At 40.0% G+C, this 8,722-nt stretch overlaps 1 long non-coding RNA gene across 2 annotated transcripts in view; it reads right to left on the bottom strand.

Moving 5' to 3' along the window:
- The window catches only part of LOC108353310 (uncharacterized), a 90,953-nt gene that overhangs the window by 82,066 nt on the left and 165 nt on the right, over window positions 1–8,722 (bottom strand). The window contains exons 2-3 of one of the 2 annotated variants that reach the window (XR_015647393.1): window positions 8,330–8,463; window positions 6,100–6,177 (exon numbers count right to left, since the gene is read on the bottom strand). This is a non-coding gene — a long non-coding RNA (uncharacterized LOC108353310). Of the gene's footprint in view, window positions 1–5,042; window positions 6,178–8,329; window positions 8,464–8,722 lie in introns of those variants that run through there. The other variant, XR_015647392.1, reaches the window with a different exon arrangement.

An 8,722-nucleotide genomic window follows, 5' to 3' on the forward strand; every position in this document is an offset into this window, starting at 1 on the left:
GAGACAACCTGGGATATACAAAACCAAAGGAAGAGATCAGGAGCAGTAGATACAAGCATCACCAACAGAATACAAGAGATAGAAGAGAGAATTTCAGGAGCAGAAGATTCCATAGAAATCATCGACTCAACTGTCAAAGATAATGGAAAACAGAAAAAGATACTGGCCCAAAACATACAGGAAATCCAGGACTCAATGAGAAGATCAAACCTAAGGATAATAGGTATAGAAGAGAGTGAAGACTCCCAGCTCAAAGGACCAGTAAATATCTTCAACAAATCATAGAAGAAAACTTCCCTAACCTAAAAAAAGAGATACCAATAGGCATACAAGAAGCCTACAGAACTCCAAATAGATTGGACCAGAAAAGAAACTCCTCCCATCACATAATAGTCAATACACCAAATACACAAGACAAAGAAAGAATATTAAAAGCAGTAAGGGAAAAAGGTCAAGTAACATATAAAGGCAGACCTATCAGAATTACACCAGACTTCTCATCAGGGACTATGAAAGCCAGAAGATCCTGGACAGATGTCATACAGTCCCTAAGAGAACACAAATGCCAGCCCAGGTTACTGTATCCTGCAAAACTCTCAATTAACATAGAAGGAGAAACCAAGATATTCCATGACAAAACCAAATTTACACAATATTTTTCTACAAATAAAGTCCTGAAAGGCATAATAAATGTTAAAGCCCAACACAAGGACACAAGCTACACGCTAGAAAAAGCAAGAAACTAATCATTTTGCAACAAAACAAAGAGAAGACAAGCACACAAACATAATCTCACTTCCAAACATAAATATAACAGGAAGCAACAATCACTATTCCTTAATATCTCTCAGTATCAATGGCCTCAACTCCCTCATAAAAAGACACAGATAACAAATTGGATATGCAATGAGGACCCTGCATTCTGCTGCCTACAGGAAACACACCTCAGAGACAAAGATAGACAGTACCTCTGAGTGACAGTATAAAAACAGCTTTCCAAGCATTGGTCTGAAGAAGCAAGCTGGAGTAGACATTCTAATATCGAATAAAATCGATTTTCAACTAAAATTCATCAAAAAAGATAAGGACACTTCATATTCATCAAAGGAAAAATCCACCAAGATGAACTCTCAATCCTAAATATCTATGCCCCAAATACAAGGGCACCTACATACATAAAAGAAACCTTACTAAAGCTCAAATCACATATGGCACATCACACAATGATAGTAGGAGATTTCAACACCCCACTCTCATCAATGTGTCGACAGATCATGGAAACAGAAATCAAGCTGAGACATAGACAGACTAAGAGAAGTCATGAACCAAATGGATTTAACAAATATTTATAGAACATTCTATCCTAAAACAAAAGGATATACCTTGTTCTCACCACCTCATGGTACTTTCTCCAAAACTGACCACATAATCGGTCATAAAACAGGCCTCAATAGATACAGAAAGATAGAAATAATCCCATGCATCCTATCAGATCACCACTGGGTAAAGCTGGTCTTCAAAAATAATAAGGAAAGAACGCCCACATATACATGGAAGTTGAACAATGCTCTACTCAATGATAACCTGGTCAAGGAAGAAATAAGGAAAGAAATTAAAGACTTCTTAGAATTTAATGAAAATGAAAGCACAACATACCCAAACTTATGGGACACAATGAAAGCTGTGCTAAGAGGAAAACTCATAGCTCTGAGTGCCTGCAGAAAGAAACAGGAAAGAGCATATGTCAGCAGCTTGAGAGCACACCTAAAAGCTCTAGAACAAAAAGAAGCAAATACACTCAGGAGGAGTAGAATGCAGGAAATAATCAAACTCAGAGCTGAAATCAACCAAGTAGAAACAAAAAGGACTATAGAAAGAATCAACAGAACCAAAAGTTGGTTCTTTGAGAAAATCAACAAGATAGATAAAGCTTTAGCCAGACTAACGAGAGGACACAGAGAGTGTGTACAAATTAACAAAATCAGAAATGAAAAGGGAGACATAACTACAGATTCAGAGAAAATTCAAAAAACCATCAGATACTACTACAAAAGCCTATATTCAACTAAACTTGAAAATCTGCAGGAAATGGACAATTTCCTAGACAGATACCAGGTACTGAAGTTAAGTCAGGAACAGATAAACCATTTAAACAAGCCCATAACTCCTAAAGAAATAGAAGCAGTCATTAAAAGTCTCTCAAACGCGCTTATCTAGGAAGCGCAAGGCCCTGGGTTCGGTCCCCGGCTCTGAAAAAAAGAACCAAAAAAAAAAAAAAAAAGTCTCTCAAACAAAAAGAGCCCAGGTCCAGACGGGTTCAGTGCAGAATTCTATCACACATTCATAGAGGACCTCATACCAATACTATCCAAACTATTCCACAAAATTGAAACAGATGGAGCACTACCGTATTCCTTCTATGAAGCCACAATTACTCTTATACCTAAAACACACAAAGAACTAATAAAGAAAGAGAACATCAGACCAATTTCACTTATGAATATTGATTCAAAAATCCTCAATAAATTTTTGCAAACTGAATTCAAGAGCACATCAAAACAATCATCCACCATGATCAAGTAGGCTTCATTCCAATGATGCAAGGATGGTTTAATATATAGAATACAATCAACATAATCCATTATATAAACAAACTGAAAGATAAAAACCACATGATCATCCCACTAGATGCTGAGAAAGCATTTGAAGAAATTCAACACTCCTTCATGATAAAAATCCTGGAAAGAACAGGAATTCAAGGTCAATATCTGAACATAGTAAAAGCCATGTATGGCCAACAAGTAGGTAATAATAAACTAAATGGAGAGAAACTTGAAGCGATCCCACTAAAATCAGGGACTAGACAAGGCTGCCCATTCTCTCCCTATTTATTCAATATAGTTCTTGAAGTCCTAGCCAGAGCAATCAGACAACAAAAGGAGACAAAAAAGGGGATACAGCTTGGAAAGGAAGAAGTCAAAATATCACTATTTGCAGATGATATGATTGTATATTTAAGTGATCCCAAAAGTTCCACCAGAGAACTACTAAAGCTGATAAACACCTTTAGTAACGTGACTCGGTATAAAATTAACTCAAATAAATCAGTTGCCTTCCTCTACACAAAAGAGAAACAAGCCGAGAAAGAAATTAGGGAAATGACACCCTTCATAATAGTCCCAAATAATATAAAGTACCTCGGTGTGACTTTAACCTAGCAAGTAAAAGATCTGTACAATAAGAACTTCAAGACTCTGAAGAAAGAAATTGAAGAAGACCTCAGAAGATGGAAAGATATTCCATGCTCATGGATTGGCAAGATTAATATAGTAAAAATGGCCATTTTACCAAAAGCAATCTACAGATTCAATGCAATCCCCATCAAAATACCGATCCCATTCTTCAAAGAGTTAGACAAAACAATTTGCAAATTCATCTGGAATAACAAAAAACCCAGGATAGCTAAAGTATCCTCAACAATAAAAGGACTTCAGGGGGAATCACTATCCCTGAACTCAAGCAGTATTACAGAGCAATAGTGATAAAAACTGCATGGTATTGGTACAGAGACAGACAGATAGACCAATGGAATAGAATTGAAGACCCAGAAATGAACCCACACACCTATGGTCACTTGATTTTTGACAAAGTAGCTAAACCATCAAATCAAAAAAGATAGCATTTTCAGCAAATGGTGCTGGTTCAATGGCATGCATTCTTATCACCCTGTACAAAGCTTAAGTCCAAGTGGATCAAGGACTTCCACATCAAACCAGATACACTCAAACTAATAGAAGAAAAAGTGGGGGAAAGTCTCAAACACATGGGTAATGGGGAAATTTTCCTGAACAAAACGCCAACGGCTTATGCTCTAAGATCAAGAATCGACAAATGGGATCTCATAAAACTGGAAAGCTTCTGTAAGGCAAAGGACACTGTTGTCAGGACAAAACGGCAATCAACAGATTGGAAAACATCTTTACCAATCCTACAACTGAGAGAGAGCTAATATCCACAATATACAAAGAACTCAAGAAGTTAGACCGCAGGGAGACAAATGACCCTATTAATAAATGGGGTTCAGAGCTAAACAAAGAATTCACTGCTGAATGGCTGAGAAGCACCTAAAGAAATGTTCAACATCCTTAGTCATAAGGGACATGCAAATCAAAACAACCCTGAGATTCTACTTCATACCAGTCAGGATGGCTAAGATAAAAACTCAGGTGACAGCAGATGCTGGTGAGGATGTGGAGAAAGAGGAACACTCCTCCATTGTTGTTGGGATTGCAAACTGGTACAACCATTCTGGAAATCAGTCTGGAGTTTCCTCAGAAAATTAGGCATTGAACTACCTGAGGATCCACCTATACCTCTCTTGGGCATATACCCAAAAGATGCCCCAACATATAAAAAAGACACGTGCTCCACTATGTTCATAGCAGTCATAGCATAGTATTCATAATAGCCAGAAGCTGGAAAGAACCCAGATGCCCTTCAACAGAGGAATGGATACAGAAAATGTGGTACATCTACACAATGGAATATTACTCAGCTATCAAAAACAACGGCTTTATGAAATTCATAGGCAAATGGTTGGAACTAGAAAACATCATCCTGAGTGAGGTTAACCCAATCACAGAAAAACACACATGGTGTGCACTCATTGATCAGTGAATATTAGTCTAAAAGCTCGAATTACCCAAGATAAAATCCACAGGCCACAGGAAGCTCAAGAAGGAACACCAAAATGCGGATGCTCCCACTCCTTTTTAAAAGTGGAAAAAATATCCATAGGAGGGGATATGGAAGCCACATTTAGAGCAGTGACTCAAGGAATGGTTATTCAGAACCTGACCCACATCTGGCCCATATATATATACAGCCACCAAACTAGTTAGGAATAATGAAGCTAAAGAGTGCATGCTGAAAGGGACCGGATATAGATCTCTCCTGAGAGACACATCCAAAGCATGTCCAATACAGAGGTCAATGCTAGCAGCAAATCATTGAACTGAGAACAGGACCCATTGGGGGAATTACAGGAAGGATTGAAAGAGCCCAAGGGGCTCGCATCCCACTAAGAACAACAATGCAAACCTGAGTGTCCAGGGACTAAACTACTACTGAAAACCTATACATGAACTGACCCATAGCTCCAACAGCATATGTAGCAGAGAATAGACTTCTTGGGGCAAGGGTGGAATCTGAAGCCTTGGTCCTGCCAAGGTTGGAACCCAAGTGCAGGGGATATGGGGGTGGTGTAGAAGGGGAGTTTATAGGGGGAATACCCTTATGGGGGGGTCTTGTGGACAGGAAACAGGGAAAAGGATTAATGTTTAAAATGAAAGTAAAGATATATATCTAATAAGAACATTTTAAAAATTAACATAAAATAGATCAGAATTTGAAAATGTAAAAAGCAAACAAACAAACAACCAAAAGAACCCCACTCGTCCATTGAAAACAGGATTGCAAACTTGTTCAACCACTCTGGAAATCAGTCTGGCAGTTCCCCCAGAAAACTGGAAATTGTTCTACCTGAAGATTCAGCTATACAACTCCTGGGCATATGCCCAAAAGATGCTCCACAATACCACAAGGACACATGCTCCATTATGTTCACAGCAGCCTTATTCATAATACCCAGAAACTGGAAGCAAATCAGATTGTCCCTTGACTGAAAAATGGATATCAGCCAAAATGTACAGAAGACTCATGATACATCCCACAGTCTGAAGAGTTAAACAAGAAGGAACTCCCAAGTGAGGGTACTTCAATCTCACTTACAAGGGGGAACAAAATAATCATGGGAGGCAGAGGGAGGGAGGGACCTGAGTGGCAGAGGGGAGGGAGAAGGGAAAAGGGAGAACAGGATCAGACATTGGGGGGAAGACAGGAGAGAAAAGCCCAGAGGGCCAGGAGAATGAATAGAAACATGCTGTTCTCAGGGGTGGGTGATGGGAGTTGAGGCACTCGGGGAGAGGGGGGTATGCCATCATGGAAGGTGGTAACCCCTAGAAAGTCCTAGAGATCTGAGATGTGAGAGACCTTGGCCCAAATGCCCACCAGTGAGGAGATGGGACCGGAAGTGCTCACCTCTAGTAGTCAGACAGGGTCACCAGTGGAGGGATGGGGACACCAATCCACCTGCAGATTTTTGACCCACAATTGTTCCTGTGTAAAAGAAATGCAGAGACACAATGGAACACACAGTGAAGGAAAGGCGATCCCATGACTGGTCCAATGTGGATCCATCCCATGAGCAGGCACCAACTCTTACTGACACTGTTACTGATGCTCTGCTGTGCTCTCAGACAGGAGCCTAGCAAGGCTGTCTTCTGAGAGGCTCTGCCAGCAGCTGACTGAGACAGATGCAGATCCTTAAAGCCAACCACTCGACTGAGGTCGGTGGTGCAGTGTGGGAAAGTTAGGAGAAGAATTAAAAGAAGTGAAGGGAAGGGCAACCTCAGAGGAAGAACAACAGTACCAACTAACCTGGACCCCTGGTAGCTCCCAAAGACTCAGTCACCAACCAAAGAGCGTACATGGGCTGGTTCAAGTGGACCAACTGCCTTGTCTGTCCCCAGTGGCAGAGGACTCAGCTAATCCTGTCAAGACTCGATGCCCCAGGGAAGGGGGATGCCCAGGGATGGGCGCACCATCTCAGAGGTGAAAGGATGGGGAATGGGGTGAAGAGCTCTGGGACGGGAGACTGGGAGGAGGCAACATTTGGGTGTAAATAAAGAAAATAACTAATTTTAAAACTGAAAAACAATAAAAGAAGAAGCTAAAATATTTACCAATGACCTGCTGGGGAAGGGTTTGGGGTTGATTAAAAATCATTAAAAGGGTTTAAAATATGTCTCTCGTGACCTCAGGTCTATTCACGCTAACAGAGATTGATTTAACAATATAAGTCTAGCCTTGCTCTGCTGGCATTACTACGATATAGCTATGTTTTATACACTAACCCATGCAGGAAACTGTTATGTTCTACACTACATAAAGATTAAAAAATTCCCCAGACTCTTTATGAATTATGTTTATAAGTTAAAAACCTTATAGCTTCCATTTAAAATAGTTATGTTAAATCTAAACCCAAGAGAGGTTTAACGTAAAGTCCTAGTCTTACAAAAGCTATTAAATTACTGTAGACATTTAGCGACAATTTAAAAATGCATGTTCATAGTCACCTTATAAATGACCAAATTGTTGAATATGTTCAGATTGCCAAAAAAAACCAAAAAAACAAAAAAAACACACACAGACAAGGATCGCTTAACTGAGATATGCCATAGAGACCACAGGAGCCTGGGATGACTGGTCTGGGTTATGAACTATGGACGAATCTCTGTCTCTCTCTGTCTCTGTCTCTCTGTCTCTCTCTCTGTCTCTCTCTGTCTCTGTGTCTCTCTGTCTCTGTCTCTCTCTCTCCCTCTCTCTTCTCCTCCTGCTCCTCTTGTTTCTCCTTTACTTTCTTCTTCCTCTTTCTTTCTCTTTTCTCTCCACACACTCACCCTTTCTCTTTTTCTCTTCTCTCTCCTGACTCAGCATGGCAACTCCCCTGACCTCAGACCTTGAGCTCAATGAATTCAACCCAAAGCAGCTTTCCAGAATTATTCCTTTTAATATGATCTAATTGGCTTGAACTGGCTCATTTCACCAGCAGAGAAATAAAGTATCACTAATCGCTATTCATGTCTCTGATAAATGATTAGATAAAAAAATGTTCTAAGATATGTAGAGGTTTGAAGATAAGTTCTGAGGGTCTCAAAAACTATTAAACGGGTGTGTGTGTGTGTGTGTGTGTGTAATATTTCAGATTTCTTGACCCTCCTATGCTGTTATTGCCCTGGGATCTTGAAGATGCAAGATTTGCTGGAGTAAGACTGCCCACTACTCAGTCACAAGCTCAGAATTCTGAGTTTTCTTTAGTTGTCTCCTGACTTACAAATGGTTTTCATTAGGCTAAAACATTTCTGTCCAACCTTTGTACCTAGCTCTCTGGACAAAACACCAAACCAAACCAAACATATCTTTTAATCTAAAGCTATCGTTTTTGCTAAGACTCAAAGGCATGAGTCTGCTCTTGCTATCATACAGACACATGTTAACTGCTTTTTTAAAATATGAATTTTAATATGGTATGCTTATATATCTCCATCTGTGAGCTAAATTTCATATAAACTTCAGGGAGTCAAAGAAATCTCAAGACCTTGATCTACCCGCCACATGTCAAATGACTCTAGATAAGTACATCCAAACTTTCTGCACATGTCTGTCCCTCAAAATGAGATTCCCCCTCTTTCTCCAGGAGATTCCTTACCTTCTCCAATTACTAGGAAATTATACCTTGTGCCCCTGGGAGTCTATGATATCTCAGCAGATTCTCAAGTGGCTGGCAAACTCCATCCAGGGATCACCAGAGGACTGCAAACTGCTGAGCTCTGTCTGCACTTGCTGAAAGTAAAACAGATCAGCTGTTGTGATTGTTTCCTATCTCTTCGACTGGATCAGCTAATCAGCTAATCTTCAAATAAATGCTTACTTGTGAAGAACCCTAGGGCCTTTGGCCAGCCTTACACCCCCTGTCTCCGGGGCAAGACTAGGCCAAGTTCTATTCTCCACCCACAGGAACATTTTTGAGTAGAAAATTCTCAGACTGTACTGACTGATGCTTGATGGCTTTAAAGGTTAATATTCTTAGCCGATAAGCAGT

Source organism: Rattus norvegicus, chromosome Y (genome assembly GCF_021556685.1).
Source record: "Rattus norvegicus strain SHRSP/BbbUtx chromosome Y, alternate assembly SHRSP_T2T, whole genome shotgun sequence".
Classification (NCBI taxonomy): Eukaryota; Metazoa; Chordata; class Mammalia; order Rodentia; family Muridae; genus Rattus; species Rattus norvegicus.